The sequence below is a fragment of the Elgaria multicarinata genome, chromosome 7 (genome assembly GCF_023053635.1).
Source record: "Elgaria multicarinata webbii isolate HBS135686 ecotype San Diego chromosome 7, rElgMul1.1.pri, whole genome shotgun sequence".
NCBI classification, from domain to species: domain Eukaryota; kingdom Metazoa; phylum Chordata; class Lepidosauria; order Squamata; family Anguidae; genus Elgaria; species Elgaria multicarinata.
Genome location: NC_086177.1, coordinates 101,171,609 through 101,194,286, shown reverse-complemented (window position 1 = coordinate 101,194,286; position 22,678 = coordinate 101,171,609).

The following is a 22,678-nucleotide window of genomic DNA, read 5'->3' as shown; positions in this document are numbered from 1 at the left end:
TTGTGGCAGCACCCAGACGTACCTCTAAATGTCGGATCCAGGAAATTTAACAGCAGAGAAAGACCTTCACTGCCCTCCTTTGGGGATTGTTGGATCTTGGAATTCTTAGGTTTCTTCCAAAACTTTCCCAAGGCTATTTGGAATTACATGTACTTGAAGCTCTGACCACGATGCCTATGAATGGTGTGAGTTGTAGTGCAACAACTGTGTAGGGCACCAGGTTGGGGAAGGTCCCTAAATCTTTAAGCCTTTCTTTTTAAAATACTCGGGAAGGGATTTGTTTCACAATTTCACTGTGGGAATGCAGAAACTGTAACTGAATACACAAGTCAGCATTATAATAATCCAGTTTACCATTATTATTATTATTATTATTATTATTATTATTGCAAATTTAAATTCCCTGTAATTGTAAAAAGCCAGTGTGGTGTAGTGGCTAAAGTGTTGGACTGGGAGTAGGGAGATCCGAGTTCTAGCCCCCACTCAGCCATGGAAACCCACTGGGTGACTTTGGGCCAGTCACAGACTCTCAGCCCAACCTACCTCACAGGGTTGTTGTTGTTGTGAGGATAAAAATGGAGAGGAGGAAGAGGATTATGTATGCCGCCTTGGGTTCCTTGGAGGAAAAAGGTGGGATATAAATGAAACAAATAAATAAAATAAATATAAAATACAAATAACCTCCAAGGGGCAACCTTCAGTGCAGATGTGAAAACAGGGGCACAACCCAGCACTATTTCTAGCAGGCATAGTCCTTTGCAACTTTCCTAGCTAAACAAACTAAAAGAGCATACATTTAGTTATTCTTTTGAAGCATTAAATGTGTTAAAGTATACAGCCTCTCAATGCAGAATTCTGCTGTGTGTGTGTGTGTCTGTGTTCTTTTTTAATGTCGCCCCTTCCCAAAAACCACATTAACTGAAGGACTAATTTGAAAGCAACAGCTCTGCCCCCAATGAGTGATGCAACTAGGAAGTAGAAAGCACTGAACTGGCCAACCACTTCGTATTTCGCATGTGTGTATTCTTCAGACACATCTATTTCCTTAAAATGGTACCTCCAACCAAATGCTCTAGCCTGGGAAAGTGATCACATTGGGGAAGAGTTTCAAGTTCTCTCTTTCACAATTGTCACATAAAAAAACATAAAAACAGTATAAAAACAGTATCCATTTAAAAACAACAATCCTGGGGTCCATTAAAAACAAACTTAACATTGTTAAATGCTGTTAAAATGCCTGGGAGAAGAGAAAAGTCTTGACCTGGCGCCAAAAAGATAACAACGTTGGTGCCAGGCGAGCCTCATCGGGGAGATCATTCCACAGTCGGGGGGCAACCACTGAAAAGGCCCTCTCCCTTGTTGCCATCCTCCAAGCTTCCCTCGGAGTAGGCACTCGGAGGAGGACCTTAGATGTTGAGCGCAGTTATTATTATTATTATTATTTATTTATATAGCACCATCAATGTACATGGTGCTGTACAGAGTAGAACAGTAAATAGCAAGACCCTGCCGCATAGGCTTACAATCTAATAAAATCATAGTAAAACAATAAGGAGGGGAAGAGAATGCAAACAGGTACAGGGTAGGGTAAGCAGGCACAGGGTAGGGTAAAACTAACAGTAGAAAGTAACAGTAGAAGTCTGCACAACATCAAGTTTTAAAAGCTTTAGGAAAAAGAAAAGTTTTTAGTTGAGCTTTAAAAGCTGCGGTTGAACTTGTGTACGGGTAGGTTCATGTCGGGAGAGGCGTTCCATCAGGTATTGTGGTCCCAAGCCATGTAGGGCTTTATAGGTTAAGACCTATATAGGGCTGGTGTAGACATGCCCACTGTGTGATCGTGTAAATACTTTCTAAACAAACAAGATCCTGGCCGGCCAGCTAGACATGAATTTCTAGCCCAGCCCAGCCCAAACGTTTCGGCCAAGTAACAGTTCCTAAAAACAGTTATCCAAATAAGGTTGGTCTGTACATCAATTATCTGAAATGAGAAAATAAAGCCAGGAGGGAAAAAGAAAAGAAAGCTCTGATATGATCATCTGTTGACAATTCTGACTCGCCATAGGTGAACGAGGAAGTGTTGTTGTTGTTTTAATCTGCTTAACCTAAAAAGCAAAGGCCCATGAAGGAGCTATAGCTGAAAGAGATCAACAGACCACCTTGTCCAACATCCTATCCAAAAGGAGGAACCTCCATGAGCTCAGGGGAAATTAAGTGAAACCAAAGAAAACTGCTCAGAAACTTCAGCTGGTTCAGAGTGCTGAGGCCAGACTGTTGACCGGGACTGATTACAGGGAGCATGTCAGTCCATTGGCACAGCAGCTTCACTGACTGCCGGACTGTTTCTGGACAGAATTCAAAGTGCTTGTTATGACCAATAAAGCCCTACATGGTTTGGGACCAGGCTACCTAAAAGACTGTCTTCTCCCATAGGGCCCGGCCCAGTCCTTAAGATCTTCTAGAGAGACCCTTCTTTCAAGACTACTGCCTTCAGAGGCACGTTTGCTGCTGACCCAAGACAGGGCCTTTTCACGAGCTGCTCCCAAACTGTGGAACGCCCTCCCAAGCAGGGCTAGGTTTGCTCCCTCTCTGCTGTCCTTCCGCCACCAGGCAAAGCCTGCTTTATTCAAGTCCTTTGGCCTGTAAGTGGGTCTGTTAGGTTGAGTGCTGTTTCCCCCCTTCCCCCGATGTAATTGTTATATTTCTATTGCATCCTATGTAAACTGCCCAGAGAGCCTTGGCTATGGGGCAGTATACAAATGTAATAATAATAAATAAATAACTTTAAAACATTGTTTTAATTAATTTTGTGACTGTAAGCTGCCTTCTGTGCTGGGTTTTATTTTTATTTTTTTGGGTAGAAAGGCGGGGTACAAATCAAATCAAATCAATCAATCAATGCACAACCGATCAAACTTTCACGGCCTTTTGAACATAATGCAAGAGCCGTCACGTAATAGGGTGATGGTTGCAGGGAAGCGGCCAGGAATCAAGTGACGTCTACGCACGGATTCGTCTAAACTTACAGATACTTCTGGAACGCATCCAACACACAAGCCTCTTCAAACAAAGCTTCCCGAAATAGCCCTAGCCACCGAAACTAGTCCAAATGAAGGAGGTCTTTTGGGACTTCCAAAAGATGTTTAGGCAAGTCCCGAGCGGAAGGAGTCCCGCAGCTGTGAGGCAGCCATCTAGAACGCTGTTCTGCAGAACTATGTCGTGCAAATAGCACACTGAGAATAGAGGCCAATTGCAGCTTGGCAATTGGTTGTTCACCTGTAAAAGAGCAGCAACTTCCCCTGGGCAAACAGCCAAGTGTCAAACTGCATCACCTCTCCCTCATGCCAACCTCCTCCCTGGCCTCGCTGCTGGGGCACTATGACAGCTGCCGGAGCTGGCCTTTTAAGACTGTAGGTTGCAGCGGAGGTAGCCAAACTCTTCTGTTTCACTCGATGATGCAGCTGCCAAACGATGGCCAGTGAGAAACAGCAATATACTCCTTAGTAGACAGCATGTTTCTGCGGTAGAACATGAGCGGGAGGGTGCTGTTGCACTCATGTCCTGCTTGTGGGCCACTGTGCAAAGGGAATGCTGGACTGGCTTGGACTCCACAATTCCAGAAGGATGCAGACAAGCTGGAGCGTGTTCAGAGGAGGGCAACCACAATGATCAGGGGTCTGGAAACAAAGCCCTATGAAGAGAGACTGAAAGAACTGGGCATGTTTAGCCTGGAGAAGAGAAGATTGAGAGGAGACATAGAATCATAGAATCATAGAATAGCAGAGTTGGAAGGGGCCTACAAGGCCATCGAGTCCAACCCCCTGCTCAATGCAGGAATCCACCCTAAAGCATCCCTGACAGATGGTTGCCCAGCTGCCTCTTGAAGGGCTCTAGTGTGGGAGAGACCACAACCTCCCTAGGTAGCTGATTCCACTGTCGCACTGCTCTAACAGTCAGGAAGTTTTTCCTGATGTCCAGCCGGAATCTGGCTTCCTTTAACTTGAGCCCGTTATTCCGTGTTCTGCACTCTGGGAGGATCGAGAAGAGATCCTGGCCCTCCTCTGTGTGACAACCTTTTAAGTATTTGAAGAGTGCTATCATGTCTCCCCTCAATCTTCTCTTCTCCAGGCTAAACATGCCCAGTTCTTTCAGTCTCTCTTCATAGGGCTTTGTTTCTAGACCTCTGATCATCCTCGTTGCCCTCTTCTGAACACGCTCCAGCTTGTCTGCGTCCTTCTTGAATTGTGGAGCCCAGAACTGGACGCAATACTCTAGATGAGGCCTAACCAGGGCCGAATAGAGAGGAACCAGTACCTCACGTGATTTGGAAGCTATACTTCTATTAATGCAGCCCAAAATAGCATTTGCCTTTCTTGCAGCCATATCGCACTGTTGGCTCATATTCAGCTTGTGATCTACAACAATTCCAAGATCTTTCTCATTTGTAGTATTGCTGAGCCAAGTGTCCCCCATCTTGTAACTGTGCATTTGGTTTCTATTCCCTAAATGTAGAACTTGGCATTTATCCCTATTAAATTTCATTCTGTTGTTTTCAGCCCAGCACTCCAGCCTATCAAGATCACTTTGAAGTTTGTTTCTGTCTTCCAGGGTATTAGCTATCCCACCCAATTTGGTGTCATCTGCAAATTTGATCAGCGTTCCCTGCACCTCCTCGTCCAAATCATTAATAAAAATGTTGAAGAGCACTGGGCCCAGGACATGATAGCACTCTTCCAATACTTAAAAGGTTGTCACACAGAGGAGGGCCAGGATCTCTTCTCGATCCTCCCAGAGTGCAGGACACGGAATAATGGGCTCAAGTTAAAGGAAGCCAGTTTCCAGCTGGACATCAGGAAAAACTTCCTGACTGTTAGAGCAGTGCGACAATGGAATCCGTTACCTAGGGAGGTTGTGGGCTCTCCTACACTAGAGGCCTTCAAGAGGCAGCTGGACAACCATCTGTCAGGGATGCTTTAGGGTGGATTCCTGCATTGAGCAGGGGGTTGGACCTCGATGGCCCTTCCAACTCTGCTATTCTATGATTCTATGATTTGGACTAACCCAGCAGTGTGTATACGTGCATGGGTGGATGTTCAGGCAGTGACATGTGTGCGTGTGCACATGCATGCAGGCACGGGTGGTTGTGTGTGTTTTTGCATGTGCATCAGAGAAGCCCATGCACATCTGCATGGTTGAGGGTTACTGTTAAAACATATCTGAATGACCGCCACTGACTTCAGCTACAGGGCATGAGGAAACTACCTTCTGATCACTTACCTTCACAAAGCTTTTAATCGGGATAAAAATCCCATCACTACTTCAATGCAAGATAATGCATTTCGTAGATCAGGTTAATGTTCTCTTTTTTTTCTTTATTTTATTTCTGATGTTTATAGATCAATAAATATAATAATAGCCTCATCTAAGAAAAGTCTCAACTTCCCTCGGCAGAATTTGGTGTTACAGGTCATATTCCATCTGCTTTCGTTGATATGGTTTGTTAATGCTGACTTCACTGCAATTGGTTTTATTGCTAGGCTTGGGCAATATCTGAGGAAGCTATTGTAGAAAAGAGGGCTTCATTGAGAAAATGGAAATCTTGCCAAAGTGAGGAAAATAAAAGCTGGCACAAGCTGGCACAGAGGTGATGCAAGCAGACCAGAAGAGATGCAAAAAAGCATTTTGAAGAGCTCATCGCTAATAATATCAAGGCCAACAATAAAGAATTATTTAAATATATCAGAAGCAGGAAACTGGCTAGGGAAGCAGTTGGATGACAATGGGGTTAAGTGAGTACCAAAGGAGGACAAGGAGATTGCAGAGAAGCTGGATGAATTCTTTGCAGCAGTGTTCACTGCAGAAGATACAGGACAGATGCCTGTGTAGAGATGTAAAATTTCTGGAAATTTTGACGCAAAGGAAAAAATCTGGGATTTTTCCGTTTTTTTTCAGGGGGAAACGTTAATTTTTGGAAAAATTGAAATAATGCAATATTAGCACTTTTTACAGATTGAAAGTCACTTTGTTACTTTAGGAACATAAAATGTAATTATGTCCAAGTTGGTTTGGCATAAAATTATTACATTTGGTATATTAAAACTAGTGTATTCAAACGATTATTACAAGTTTAATTTACTTTTTTTTTTACTTTTTTTTTTTTGGTAACAAATGGAGCTACAAGCTCCTGAACTGTTAGGAACACCTGAACTGTAAGGAACCTCTTTGGTTCAGGCAGTTTATGAGGAGCAGGCAAAAAACAATTTTAAAAAACAATTGAAGAAACCACCAACATTAGTAACAAAGAAAATTATTTATGTCTCCGCTAGTCCTCCAGTGTCAAGACATAAAGCCCCCATTCCCATAAAAAGAACTGAGAAAAAGGCGGGGACCAAGATTCAATGAATATGCATGAAATTTAATCAGACACATTTTCTGAGCTATAGCTATGACTATCAGTTTCAGTCTCTGCTTCAATGGAAGCGCCCCCTTGAGGCAGAAATCCATCTTCCTCTTGCATTTGAGAGTTGTAGTCTCAGTTTGCCACCTAGGACTTGCTTGTCCTTGGTGCACAGGCATTGTAATAATCTGATACTGTACAGCTATTAGAAATCATTTGGAGAAGTAAATATCTGAACACCTTGTCTTAAACATTGTATTCGTCATGCTAAAATAAAACAACCCGTAATCCTTTTTCTTCTTCTTCATTTTTTTCAATTTTTCCAATTTTAGGGGGGGGGGGGAGACACAAAAAAAGGCTTTGGAAAAAAAACCGTTTTTTCCCTGAATTTTTTCGATTTTTTCCTGGGCCTTCACATCTCTATGCCTTTGCCTGAACTGATGTTTTAAGGAAGGGAGTCTGAGGAACTGAGGCAAATAGTGGTGACAAAAGATGAAGTTCTCAACCTTACTGACAAAATGAAAGCAAATAAATCACCAGGCCCGGATAGTATCCATCCTAGAGTTCTCAAAGAACTCAAATATGAAATTGCAGACTTCTTAAAAAAAAAATGAAACATCTCCCTAAGCTCAACCTCTGTATCAGAGGACTGGAAGATGGTCAATGTAACACCAATTTTCAAAAAAGTAACCGAGAAATTACAAGCCAGTTAGCTTGACATCCATTCCAGGTAAATTGATTGAAAGCATTAGTAAAGACAAAATTAGTAAGCATATAAAAGGGCATGTCCTGTTGAAGAAAAATCAACTCAGCTTCCGCAAAGGCAAGAAATGCTGTCTCACTAATTTAGAATTATTTGAGAGTGACAACAAACAGGTAGACGGGGATAATCTGGTGGACATTGTTTACTTGGACTTCCAAAAGGTTTTTGATAGTCCCTCACCAAAGACTCCTGAACAAACTTTCAGTCATGGAATAAGAGGAGAGGTCCTTTTATGGATCAGTAACTGGTTAAAGAACAGAAAGCAGAGACTAGGAATAAATGGTCAATTCACCTGATACAGGGAAGTAAATAGAGGGGTCCCACAGGGATCAGTATTGGGATCAATTCTTTTCAACTTGTTCACCAATGAACTGGAATTAGGAGTGAGGAGGAGAAGCCAATCAATGGCTACTAGCCCTGATGGTTATGTGCTGCCTCCAGTATCAGAGGCAGTAAGCCTATACCCACCAGCTGCTGAGGAACATGGGTGGGATGGTGCTGTTGCACTTATGTCCCACAGATAACTGGTTGGCCACTGTGTGAACAGAATTGCTGGACTAGATGGACCCTCGGTCTGATCCAGCACTGGCTCTTCTTATGTTCAAGTGAACGCAAGCGCTAACGTAAATTGCATTGCACTAGGCAAGGTACCTCTACTGCAATGCTAATAGCATTAGATGATGCAATGGGTTTTGCTGGGGAATCCTGCCATGCCAGCTAGAGATCCCTTGCGCTGGTGCAATGCAACTTATTTTAGCGCTCGTGTCGCATTAGATACTGCAAAAAGTTTTTGAACTGTCACAATTTTTTTTAAAAAAAAAAAGCAACTTGGCTTGAGTTAGTTTTTATCACAGAAATTTGGGATACAAATACCCAAAGAAATAAATGGCAGCTGTAAAAATAGCTTAACGTTATGACACAACAGATGCATCCTGTCCATGTAGTAAGCAGTTCAGCTCTGTATTTATGCATATGAAGGAAAAGGCCTTAAAGTAAACCTGGATATGGTTAAGGGTGGTATTTTGTCTCTATGAAATAAGGAGAAAACTATCAAAATTAGGAAAGAGAGAAAATGGGTAAAAAATGAGCAATTTCCTATCGCCTAGTCCCTCTAAGGCCGAGATCTGCCTCCAAGAGGGAGGCCTCCCCTTTTTTCCCACGGCTCCATCCTAAACTCCTGAATTCATTATCCCGCCCCCTCCTCTTCTCTTGCAAAGCATCTCAGGCGCACAGCCAGACTTCCATCCTTGCCTTGACCCGAAGTCTATTTGAAATCTTTATTCCTGTCTTAATCACTTCCTGTCTGGATTGTGATTTCTGCTTCTTTCTCCTGTTTTTTTTTAAATGAAAAAAAAATCCCCACTGTTTAAAACATCACGGGGTCCTGTCGGCTATGTGAGAGACTTCCTTCCTGCAAGGAACAGAGGAGAAAATGAGAGTGTCTCCCTGTGACTGTATCCCTTTGCCAGACTTTACGCTCAAAAAGAAGACGGGTTTTCTTTCACCTCACTCGACTTGCATCTGTATCCTTGTGGGTGAGGTCCACGCTTCCATCCATGTTTCATCGGGGTGCTGTGCTTACACGCCCCACAAGCAGCAGACTTCCTGAGGGGCTAGAGCCTGCTTGCGTGGCATGTCCACGCAGCTTGGATTTGGCATGTTGATATGTATCTGGAACAGTGCGAGAGCAACCGCACATGCAGTAGCACCCTCTCTCATAATACTAGAACCCATGAAGCTGACTGGTGGAAGATTCAGGACATATAAAAAGAAGTGCTTCTTCACAGCATATAGTTAAACTCCGAAAACCACTATCACAAGATGTAGCAATGACCGCCAATTTGGATGGCTTTAACGGGGGGGCTGTACAAATTCCTGGAGGAGAAGGCTATCAAGGGCTACTAGACCTGATGGCTACGTGGAACGTCCAGTAATCAGAAGCAGGCCTAATCTACACCAGCTGTTTATTCTGGAATAATATCGCCCCTACCGCACCACATGACGTTCACCTACTCCTGCAGCGATCTAGGAATGACCCCACAGTTATTCACGAATATTTATTGATTGATTGCATTTCTATACCGCCCAATAGCTGAAGCTCTCTGGGCGGTTCACAAAATATTGCAGACTGATTTTGCCACATTTTTTTGTGTGGGGGGGTGTTTCTCTCACTACGATCTCAAAGTCCGTGGCTGGTGTCCCCACCCTCTGTGCTCGGCGAAAAGCCAACACGCTGTCAGGGGTTTGTCCACAGGTTTCGGACGTGAGTGGGCAGGAGTGAGCGGCTGTTATTTAGTTATTAACATTTATACCCCCCCCCCGCCTTTCTTCCATTGTGATATTCAAGGTGGCTGCACATGGAATTCCCAACTGGTCTCCCCTCCAAGCACTGACCAGACCCAGACCTGCTTAGCTTCAGCAAGGTGGCTGCCTCCTGCGCCTTCAGACCGTGCCCTGTTAAACAATCAGGAGTGAGGCAACCCTTGCTGATCTGCTCTAAGTCATCCAGGGATCCACCACTAGATTCCAGGCTGCCTTCTGCTCACCCCTGCGGAAGCACATGAACGGATGTGCACCCTGGCAGGGGATGTATCATGCTCAAAAAGGGTCAGATGGAATGAAACCAAACAGCGTTCCCCATTCTGGATGCAGAACTGAAAGCAGAAGACACTCGGCAGCCAGAGATGCCAAAACCCAACAATAGACCTTTGAACTTGGTTTGAGGGTGAAATATTCCCCCGCCCTCTTCCTCCTTTGGCAGACCAATTGCCACATGAACCCGTTCTCGTTGGGACGAGTCCTACAAGACGTGAATATGGAGAAGGACATGCTGGAGACACCAGACGAGGAAGTGCAAAGAGTTTGCTCTCTTTCCCGTTCGCTCCGTGGGTGGAGGCCTTAGGGTGCAGCGTCGCCACAGCAAAGAGCTCCAGCGTTTCATTAGGAACGCCACATAAAACATCCAGACACAGGAATGGGGCTCTGGACCTTACAGCTGAAGCAGCAGCAGCAGCGAGATTCCATGTCCTCAAGAGATGCAGTGAGATCAAATTCCGGAAGCCACACACGGCTTGCATGGAGGAGAGGTGCATCGGCTCTTGGGAGAAATGAACAGTGGTGTAGTAGAACCAGGGCTCACAGGGGCGAAGCCCTGGCACTTTTTAATTAGCAGAAACAATGACGTCATCTGCCAACCCTCCTCAAATTTCTCTGCTCCCTCTGAGCTTGTGTGTGTGTGTGTGTTGCCTGTTTACATGTTTGCATGTACATGGTTTTATATTACATACAATACTGTATTTTTAAGGTTGTTGATCTTTGTAAACCACCCAGAGAATTTTGACTATTGGGTAGCATAAGTAATGTAATAAATGAATGGGTGCGGGGTGGGGAAATCCTCACAGTAGCACAGTAGCAATTCTCATGGGTTATTTCAGGGTTGTTTCCTCTTCAACGACCCCTGCCACCCCAGTTCGGATGACACGGCACACTGTGGCAACTCCCCCACTGGGAGGATGAACATTCAAAATGGCCACTGGCATGTGCCGCAACCCACCGTGGCTTAAATAAGTGGTGGTGGGCTGTGATGATCTGGCTGCATTGATCGTGCAAACCCAGACAATGTATAGTTGCGAGGTTGCCTGGCTGTAATGTAGGGCACTTTGTACCAGCGCTTTGAATCGTGCCCGGACTAGCAGCCAGTGAAGTTGTGAAAAGACTGGTGTAATGTGGTCTCGCATGAAGGGGTCTTAATTGCCCATTCAAGATGAAGCTATCCCCAAACACATTGCATTACACAGGGTGACCACATGAAAAGGAGGACAGGGCTCCTATATCTTTAACAGTTGTACTGAAAAGGGAATTTCAGCAGGTGTCATTTGTGTATATGGAGAACCTGGTGAAATTTCCTCTTCATCACAACAGCTAAAGCTGCAGGAGCCCTGCCCTCTTTTAAATCTGGTCACAGTATAGCTGCAATATAGCCCCTGCAGCTTTAACTGTTGTGATGAAGAGGAAATTTCACCAGGTGCGACATGCATACGAACGACACCTGCTGAAATTCCCTTTTCTATGCAACTGTTAAAGATACAGGAGCCCTGTCCTCCTTTTCATGTGGTCACCCTGTGTAATGCAATGTGTTTGGGGATAGCTTCATCTTGAAGACCCCTTCATGCGAGACCACATTACGCCAGTCTTTTCACAACTTCACTGGGTGCCAGTCCAGGCCTGATTCAAAGTGCTGGTATTAACATTCAAAGCCCTAAACGGTTTGGGGCCAGGTTATTTGAAGGAACGCCTCCTCCCATATGTACCTGCCCTGACCTTAAGATCATCTACAGGGGCCCTTCTCCGTGAGCCCCTGCCAAAGGAAGTGAGGCAGGTGGGTACTAGGAGGAGGGCTTTCTCCGCTGTGGCACCCCGGCTGTGGAATGAGCTCCCCAGAGAGGTCTGCTTGGCGCCTACATTGTACTCCTTTTGTCGCCAGCTGAAGACCTTTTTATTCTCTCGGTATTTTAACTCTTAATTTTAACTTAAATTTAAATTCTACTGTTCTAACTCTGTATTTTAATCTTATATCAATTTCTGCTGCGTGGTTTTATCCTGGTTGTGCTTTTTATACTGTGTTTTGTATTTGTGTTTTTAGACTGTTGGTTGTTTTATTATGGTTTTAATTTTTGTGAACAACCCAGAGAGCTTTGGCCATTGGGCAGTATAAAAATGTAAGAAATAAATAAATAAATAAATAAATAAATAAATAAAGATACAAAAGACCTGCTTCTGTTGTACATGGAAACTGCTATGGTTTGTTGATACTGATCAACACAGCTACCTGCCTTTCTGGACCCACTACAAGAGGTGTGGCTGTGGGGACTGTCATGATGAGCATCTCTACTTCCAAACTGACCACAAGACCACTGGAGATGAAGCAGGTGACACGGATCTGTGGCAGCTCAGGAAAAAGGGGGAGGCCGAGGAGAATCACTTCCCCAGGAAGGATACAGAAAAGCAAACCAGAAAGAAGGAGAACATAGAATCATAGAATAGCAGAGTTGGAAGGGGCCTACAAGGCCATCGAGTCCAACCCCCTGCTCAAGGCAGGAATCCTAAAACCCTGGGGGTAGAGCCATGCATGGCCCCTTGAGCTTGACGGAAGGAAAGGCAGGACAGAAAACATAATGAAGTGCTTTATAAGGTCTTAATACCAGGAGTGGGCAGAAAGTAGGTGTCCAGAAGTTAAGGACTTCAACTCCCAGCATTCCTGACTGTTGGCTATGCTGGCAGTTGGAAGTCCAAAAACATCTTGCTGATGAACACTCAATATGCAGTCTCCCTTACCGTATCCTAACTACTAGTGATAAGTCTGAACCTCCTTCCCATCCTTTCCCTTTCTTTACTTACTACTGAAGATGTCTAATGGGTCTGGACGGGACCAGTGCAAGCTCTTTGATCAATACAGCAGAGTTTGGCAGAAGGTCGTGCTCCACCATCAACCAGACAGCTCACCAACTGAGCAGAGGTTGGCAAGATGGTGCCCTCCAGATGTTTTGGACTACAGCTCTCAGAAGCACCCCAACAAAGCATAGCCCATGAACAGGAACTATGGGGCCTGTAAACCAAAAATCTGAAGGATCACAACTCCCAGCATTCTTGACCACTGGCTAAGCTGGCTGGGACTGACAGGAGTTACAAAACACCTGGAGGGAGCCAGTTTGGTGCAGGCTGGGTTAAGAGATGTGTAAATTTAATTAAGGTTGGCAGGTAACAAGAACTCTAAGGGGGGGGGACATAATGAGAGAAACCACTTTAAATCTGTATTTAGCAGCTAGAATGTTTTCAGTTTTACTCTAGAAAAGGAACAGGAGCTCTGAACTGGATATAAACACCTAGCATTGAGATCAGGTGCTGGTTTTGACCTATAAAGCCTTACACGGCTTGGGACCACAATACCTGATGGAACACCTCTCCCGACATGAATTTACCCGGTCACTACGTTCAACATCTAAGTCCTCCTCCAGGTGCCTACTCCGAGAGAGGCTCAGAGTGTGGCAACGAGGGACAGGGCCTTTTCGGTGGTGGCCCCCAGACTGTGGAACGATCTCCCTGATGAGGCTCGCCTGGTGCCAACGCCGCTATCTTTACTGCGCCAGGTTAAGACTTTCCTCTTTGCCCAGGCATACAGCGGCACATCTTAATTACCCACATGTTTAGTTTTTTAACGGCTTTTAATGCTTTATGTGTGTATGTTCTGTGTTTTAGAATTTTAAATTTTGTATACTTGTTTTTATCTTAATTTTAGAATTTCTGTAAACTGCCCAGAGAGCCCTGGCTATGGGGGCGGTATACAAGTGTAATAAATAAATAAATAAATATAAGATCTTCTAAGCCTACTATCGAGTAAAAATGAATGGGAATCCCCCCCCCAAAAAAAAACTAGGGTGACCATATGAAAAAGAGGGAATTTCAAGGCGGACAGGGCTCCTGTATCTTTATCCAGTTTTATCCTGGTTGTGCTTTTTATATTGTATTTTGTATTCGTGTTTTTTAACTTGTTGGTTGTTTTATGATGGTTTTAATTTTTGTGAACCGCCCAGAGAGCTTCGGCTATTGGGCGGTATAGAAATGTAATAAATAAATAAATAATAAATAAATAACAGTTGTATTGAAAAGGGATTTTCAGCAGGTGTCCTTTGTATGCAAGCAGCACCTGGTGAAATTTCATCTTCATCATAACAGTTAAAGCTGCAGATACAAAAGAGAGGAGGGCACCTGCAGCTTTAACTGTTGTGATGGAGAGAATTTCACCAGGTGCTGCCTGCATACAAATGACACCTGCTGAAAATCCCTTTTCAATACAACTGTTAAAGATACAGGAGCCCTGTCCGCCTTTTCATAGGGTCACCCTACCCAAACCTTGTCACTGCTAGATACAGATTTAAAGTAATGCATCTTTTGACTCTTGTGTTCAGTGAGGGAAGCGTTACACTGTGCTTTTGTGTAACTAGATTTGCCAAGCAAACCGAAAAAGAGGAAGGGAGAAATTCTGGATTCCTTTTCTTCTCTCTCTCTCTTTTGCAATAACCGAAGCTGAAGAGGTTAAAGCTGCCTCTTGACTTGGTTCAGTCTCTCTGGTCGCCAGACAAAGTAGGAGCTTGGTTGCTTGAAGATGGGAGATCAAAAGCTTTGCTTTCGGTTTCCAGCACTGGGAAAGGGAAGAGAGTTTGCTGTACCTTCAACTTTTAAAGAGATTCTACAATGTGCTCTTAAAGCAAAGGCGGTTTGGCTCCCGTTTTGCGTGGCCTAATTTGGCCCTTCGCGGCTGCTCCAAACGGGGCACGAGCCATGGCTGTTTTATCCTCTTCCCCTCGTGCATACAAAAGGATTGCCATGAAAAAGCAAACTGATCTCTCGCAGAGATTTCAACTTGAGCCAAACCTATAAGCGCGGCATTCCGTTTCACCAGTGGAACATCTGAAATAAAAAACGATCCAGCAGTAAAGGCCAGGGGTGAATGCCCACTTCTTCTTGGGTAGTGATTCAATCTGGCATTGTGGACTATAATGAGGAAAAGAAAGGGGGAGAGGGGTGTTCAATACACCTGGGTTTCCTAAATATATGTCAAACCAACATACTAAATCATTCTGATTGATTTAGGGCACTGGAAATTTGTGCAGAACGTTTTCCCCTTGCCATGTATTCAGTCGCCTGAAGCAGGATTTAGAAGCATAACTACATACCGGTACTTGAGTAAGGCTGTGATCTTACGCGTATTTACCTGCGAGGAAGTCCCACTGAACTAATTGGGACGTACTACAGAGTGTCAAGTCTAGGATTGGTCTCAAAATGCAAAGGATTTCACAGTGAACAGAACTTAAACCCATTTAAAGCACACAGCAATTTAAGTGTGGATAAAGAGTGCAGGCTTAGAACTCCGGCCTATTCTGGTTGACTCAGAAGTAAAAAAGAAAAACCAAAGGCAAAGGTAGAACCAGGCAATCGGTTTTCCTTGCTTTTGCACCTGTTGACTCAGAAGTAAGTCTGAAGGGTGGGGAAGCTCAGACCCATGAACCAAATTTGGATATCCTGGGGAAGGGGTCCCTGAAGACCCCGCCCCCCTTCCCTCGACCCCACCCCTATCACTCCCCTGCTCCCTGGCTTCTGTTCAGGTCCTCTCCTACCCATTTAAAAAGCTTGAAATGTATCGCCTAAGGCTGAATTACTGGCAATCAGAGCTTTTTTGCCTTCCGCCCCACCTACCATTGAAATGCAGCCCCTGAGAGCATCTCTGAAATCGAATTTGAAAAGAAGCTCTTCACCCCTGTCTCAGTGGGGATTTATTGATAAGCAAATGTGCTTATCAATGCAGCCTCAAACCCAGGGAATGAGCTTTATCACACCAGCTTTATACTGTGCAATCACTGCGAATTGCATGCACTTGGACTCAGAAGTTTTCCACCTTATAATCTGCTTTGATTGCAAAGTCCTCCCATGCATCCTGCCTTAATTGTGCAATAAAGCAAAAAGATTCGCTGTATTTAGCCCCTACTTTGGGGGCGCAGGAGCAGGATTTTAAAGAAATGCTGAAGAAATCTGCGTAAGCTTTAAAGATAAAGACACCAAAATTGTCACATTAATAGATATTAGGGAGAGTTTTAAGCATACCAAATTTGAATTGAATTGGTTCATCTATTGATTTTTTATGATTTTTTACATTTCCCCCCTTAAACTCACTTCATGGTATGCAAAGGATCGCTGTCGCCCGGTAGCAAAAACAACAACCGCGAAAGCTTAGCTCTACAGTGATAATCCGAGGGAAGCAGGTACGTGGGATAAAGCTTAATGAAGAAGCCAACGATTAAAAGCTCAACACAATGCAGCAGGAATGTGGATTTAGAAAGGGTCACTCCAAACCTCAGGTAAGCAGCTGTACAACAAGCTATGCTATGGTAGCTGCTAAATCTTGCTGCACTGAGCTGTCTTCTTTACAAACTCAGCTTGCAGTAAAGAGGCTATGCTGCCTACTGGTGATCCTAGTCAGTGAAAGGAGCTCCTGAAGATCAGTAAATAAGAACCTAAGAAGAGCCCTGCTGGATCAGACCAAGGGTCCATCTAGTCCAGCACTCTGTTCACACAGCGGCCAACCAGCTGTTGACCAGGGACCCACAAGCAGGACATGGTGCAACAGCACCCTCCAGCCCATGTTCCCCTGCAACTGGTACACACAGCCTTACTGCCTCGGATACCGGAGGTTGCACATAGCCATCAGGACTAGTAGCCATTGATGTCCTTCTCCACCAGGAATTTATCCAACCCCCTTTTAAAGTCATCCAAATCGTTGACCATCACTACATCTTGTGGTAGTGAATTCATAGTTTAACGATGCGCTGCAGTCCTTCCTTTTATCAGTCCTGAAATGAAAGACCATCAAGTCGCAAGCAGATACCACCAAACCCAGAGCAAAATTTATACGCTACGAACCAACAACCCACCCCCCCATGTTTTGCGCAGAAAGAAGACCTTCTGTCAAGATTCAGCTCTGCATCTGTAAACTGGAAACTGCAGGGTTGTGAAAAAGGCAACACGCTTTCTAAAAGAACACTTTTGCGACATGTGCCTCTTACAACCCTCCCGCTGTTTTGGCCTACAATTCCCAATAGCCCTGGCCAGCATAGCCAATCGTGGGGGGTGTTGGGAGCGATGGTCCAAAGCGTTTGGAGGGCCACCAGTTGCCTCGTCTTACAGCTTCCGACCGTGCAGCACACCAAAGCAGGGACCAGAAATTGCAGATCCTCCAGCGATTCGCTAGGGAGAGTCACAGCACAAAAGTGAAATGCAAAACCAGCACTGGAAATAACACAATAAGTCAATATCTCCAGGATGTGGGATGTGATATTCTCAGTGTGCAGCAGCAGCAGATGGTAAAACCAAGGACAAAAACGTCAATTGAGGAAAATGAGCATCACTCTGATTTATGGCGTGGTTTTGATTTGCAACACCCATTTGTTTTGAGAGTCAGTTTTGTCATCTTTTAAAATGTATTTATATATCCGCTTTGTATTTAAATCACTACAGGTCTGAGGTATTGAACCTGTTTCAGCCTGAGGGCCCAATTCCATTTCAGGAAAATGGAATTGGGGTGGGGGTGGGGCATTCCAGTAGTGGGCGGCGGCCGAAGGCAAAAGGTGTGTGGCTGAAATACCAGAGATACCAGCCTATGTCAGCTGAAAGCACGTACTGCCAGTAACTAAGCTTTAGGGGGAGGCATTCCAACCTTTCAGAATGGAGGAGAAATAGCAGAAAGTCGAGGAAACCCGGTCTGGGGTGGCAGGGGGGGGAGGCCAAGGAAAGGGGACAGTGGCTTCTGGTGAACCCTTGAGGGCCAAACTGAGACCCCAGATGGGCCTGAGCGTCTGCACACCTGCTATAGGTGCAGGTTCCATAGGTTCAGGTTTTTACACGTCTTGGGACCACAATACCTACCCGTACACTACACTCAAACTAAGGTCCTCCTCTGGGTGCCTACTCCGAGTGAAGTTCAGAGGATGGCAGCAAGGGAGAGGGCCTTCTCTGTGGTGGCCCCCCAATTGTGGAATGATCTCCCGGATGAGGCACGCCCGGCGCCAACATTGTTATCTTTTCGACGCCAGGTCAAGGCTTTTCTCTTCTCCCAGGCATTTAACAGCATCTGTTGAGTTTTAACTGAACCAGAATAGTTGTTTTTAAAATGGAAATTATCTAATCTGTTTTTATAGTTTTGATGATTTAAAATTTTGTATATCGGTTTTAACATTCAGTGTTTTAATCTTTGTAAACCACTCAGAGAGCTTCGGCTATGGAGAGGTATATAAATGTAATAAATAAATGGGGTGTAGGTTCTATGGGTGTAGATCCTGCATCCCTCTATGTGTAGGCAAGATAAAGGAGTGGAGAGCTCCATGCCTTCTCTGCGCCCCACAAACACAACTCTCTGACACTATACTGCTAGCTCCCAGCAGACAATTCCTCCTCCTCCTCCTCCTCCTCCTCCTTCTTCGTCGCAAGGTACAGATTTTTGTAGATTTACCAGACTGATCAAAACCATCTTCTCCCCCACCCCCACCCCTGATGAGAGCTGCTCAGAGCAATTTCAACACACGAAAGAAAAAAAAATGAAAACACGGTGTGTGCGTTTTGTTTTGCTTTCAAAGGGAGAACACAGAAATAGATCCTTACCCAAGACCCAGACCCATCTCCTGCTCACTTGTGAATGTCAATGAAAAACACCTTCTAGGAGGGAATGAAATGAAGATACAACTTATAGAGGGCTGGCCAAGACTATTTGCTGCCCGAGGCAAAGCAGCGAATGGCACCCCTCACCCAGCCAAGGCAAGGCGCATAGGATGCAAAGCCAGGCACATTATTTGGGCACATGAGGCGGAAAAATCCTCATCTCTACCAGTAAAAATGCAATATTAACTCACTGAACAGCTAACAATTTGCTACCCTTTTAAAGCTGCTGCCTGATGTGGCTGCCTCACTCTGTCTCACGGTAGGGCCGGCCCTGCACTTTTACCAGCTTCCCCCCAACATGGCGTCCTGCAGAAGTGTTGAATTACAACTCCCATCATCCCCACCCAACCTGCCCCGGAAGTAGGATGGGTGGGAGCTGTAGCTCAACACATTTGCGGGCACCAGATTGGGGAAGGCTTGTGTATGCTAAACCCAACTGTTGGGGTCCCCCCCCACTTCCCAAAGGATCAGCCACTATCTATTTCCTAATGCGGCAGATGGCCTTGCTCAGCTGCCTTAGAGAACCAAGCTGACAACACATAAGGAGCAAAACATACAAAAACAAGTGCACTCATAGATTATGGAGCAAAACATATAAAATAGGTGTACTGATATTATACAGAGGGTGACCCTATGAAAAGAAGGACAAGGCTCCTGTATCTTTGACAGTTGTATAGAAAAAGGAATTTCAACAGGTGTCATTTGAATGCATGCAGCACCTGGTGAAATCCCCTCTTCATCACAACCGTTAAAGCTGTAGGGAGCCCTGCCTAGCATGACCAGATACAAAAGAGGGCCAGGCTCCTGCAGCTTTAACGGTCGTGATGAAGAGGGCACTTCACCAGGTGCTGCATGCATACCAATGACACCTGCTGAAATTCCCTTTTCAATGCAACTGTTAAAGATACAGGAGCCCTGTCCTCCTTTTCATAGGGTCACCCTATTATATAACACCCGTCTCCCAACCTGGCGTGGTCCAGTCGTGTTGGACTACAACTCCCAGCATCCCCCAGCCAGACATGGGTTGCAGGACAGGAGTTATATCACCTCTTGGCTTGCTCGGTTGAGAGCAAAAATGTCAGCTACTTTTGATTCGCTTTGAGTGGGTGCCTCTTTTTCCACCTTGCTCGTCCCTGAACACTTATAGTCGCCGCTCCCCCTTCCACGGCGCACTGCGTCCCGTCCTCTTTGATATCAGATCACTTTCTTTTGCTCGGCTCTTTGAACAGAATCCCCGCGCCGCCTACTTGCAAGCAAGCCAACCTGGCTCCCTCTTCCCGCATTGCTCCAGCTGGCTCAGTCCTGATGGCCGATTACAAGAGAGCCGGCAATTATAACGCACCGTCATTATGGTGTTCAAGTCGTCCCTCAGCCAGACCCCCTACCAAGCAAAATACACATTTTCGAAACTGTGCCCTGTGCGCTTTGAGGGGAGGGGGAGTTGGGAAGGAGAGTCTGCGCACAAGTTACATGTTTGTTCAAGCCTCTGGCCCTTTCTCAAACTTGGGAAAGAAACACACCGCTCAAAACGGAACTGGTCAGCTTAGCAGAAGGACACTCAAAAAGACATTTGGGGGAAGGGATTGGGTACTTTATGAAGGGAGGAGGAGGATCCCCAATTCTGCATCAAGATGCCACAAACGCGGCACCACAAAAAATTAACTCCGTGACCTATAGAACACAAAACCCATTATAGGGGCTTTTGGAACAAGCCAACTTTTTTTTACTATTGTGAATATCAACAAAACAGAAAATACATCCTGAAAACAAACAAAAAAAAAACCCATATATTACGGATATAAGATTATCGTCATTTTCCATCATTTGGACCGTTCATTAAAGAAAAGAAAAAGAAAGGGAAAAAATGGAGAGCTTTATACAGAGGTTTCAAGAAAAGCAGACTGCGTATTTATCCACTTGCAAGTTGCGTCTACAGAACACCCGTTCAAAAGTTGATAGTGTTCCACTGCATTATGGGAGGTGTGGATTTGTCCTTCCAATGTGATAATCTAAGTCTTTTGGCTGTCACAAGGGCTCTGAAGATCAGTCTCCGCTGACCATGTGTTAACTTCCAAGAAGCCAGTAGGCAATTTAGGAGGACATTTTTAACACAGGGGTGGACATCTTCCATGAGTCCCACCCCACTATCAAATTTTCCATGGCAGCAGACAAGACTGCCACAATTTGCCTTCTTTCGATGCAAATTTACTGCAATTTTGCCTGCCACTGCAATTTCAGAGGAACTGACTGAGAAGGAGCCATTTGGGGGGTGGGGAATGGCCAGAGAGATCACACATGGCCAGCATGCTGCCCACCTATTGTAGAAGTTAGCGTGTAGGACCAGGAGACCTCAGCCTCAAATCCTCCATTCAGCCACGAAGATTAATGAGGGCAAACCTTGAACCCGTTATTCTCTCTTAGTGTAATGTACGTCACAGGGCTGTGGTGATATAAAACGGAATGGGGGACGATAACACACGCGTGCCATCTTGAGCTCCTTGGAGGAAAAGGTGGGATAGATGTGAAAGAAAGTGAAATATTCTCTTGGAAAAATATTAAAGATGGAATAAGGGCACACCCAAACAGGTTGTTCATTGATCATCGTGGAAGGTAAATGGGAGGAGACACCTGGTGCACTGAAGCAGGCCCAAACCTCATGTGGTCAGCCGTCGTGACAGGCATCAGCTTTCCAGGTTCTGAGGCAGAAGGATTAAAAGAAATCCTGTTAACTGGACAATGAATCTGAGAATGTCTACATGAGAGAATTCTAGCTCTGAGCCACAGCTGTTTACTACGCTAGATAGAAGACATTCCGGATCAAGCTATGGGATTAATTTGTAAGGCAGCTCTGTCTTTCTCCCTTGCTCTGTCTTAAAGGAAATTGTTAAGTGTCTTATGTAGGGTGACCATATGAAAAGGAGGACAGGGCTCCCATATCTTTAACAGAAAAGGGAATTTCAGCAGGTGTCCTTTGTATATATGGAGAACCTGGTGAAATTTCCTCTTCATCACAACAGTTAAAGCTACAGGTGCCCTGCCCTCTTTTAAATCTGGTCACAGTATAGGCTGCAGTATAGCTCCTGCAGCTTTAACTGTTGTGATGAAGAGGAGATTTCACCAGGTGTGACATGCTTACAAATGACACCTGCAGAAATTCCCTTTTCAATGCAACTGTTAAAGATACAGGAGCCCTGTCCTCCTTTTCATATGGTCACCCTACTTTACGAATCTCAGTAGAAATCTGCAGCCAAAGAATTGGCTGGTTCCTTCGAAGCTCAAACATCTCCCCAGTTTGCTGCCTCCAGCCCTCATTGCCTCCTTTTATTTGGATTGCTAGGTAACAAAGTCGCAATGATGGTATAAGCCATGGCCAACAAATCTCTCCCATTTTATGCTATTTTAAAAAGTGCAGCAGCCTCTTGAGAATTAGAATTGGCAACCCCATGTATTCTTGGATCCTTCGCCCACAGTCCTTCCTTCAGGCTCCTGTACCTCAAACGCCACAACTTATTCTGCCCCCTTTACATCAAGTGCTCTGCCTCTCAGCTCCCTCCCCCTTAAAACTCCTCCCAGTCACTAACCTGTCCCATGTGGGCCTTCAGGATAGTGCAGTACCCAGACAAAATTCTTCCGGAAGTTGGGAGTTTTGAACATTCCGTCACTTGCTTCTTTGCTCCCAGCTGGAATGTTAGTGGACTTCCGTTATCATCACACCAGCTCAGCCAAAAAAGAGGATGCAATGTAGACTGTGTTTGCCTCGTGAGCTCAGTTCCTATTAGGGGGGACTTGATATTGGCCACTGCTGCAGTGAAGTTGCACGAGTGCTTCCCAGACTTAAAAATATACATGCATCTCTCTAAACTTGCAGAGGGCATCTGCCAGAGAGCTGCAGCCAACCAGGAGTCTCCACTGTGTGACCCTAATAATTAAGAGATGAGAACTTACTTTTTGCACATGTCATACAGGAAGCACCCAGCAAACCTTATTAGTGCAAAAAGCATGAAGAGAGCCCTGAAATGTGCCCCTATCAGCAGACTTTGATTCAGCGCCTGCTGGCACCAACCTATCCTGCAAAGATAAGGTTTCAGGAGGCTTTTTATTTCCCTTCCCACCCACCACCCACCCCCAGTTAAAAGGCAGCTTAGCATTCTGCAAGGGGGTGCATCCCAAAGGGTTTCATTTTGTTTCCTAGAAGAAGTGGGGGGGGGGGAGAGAAAGCACACAGGTGCTCGGCAGAATGTGAGGAACCTTAAAGG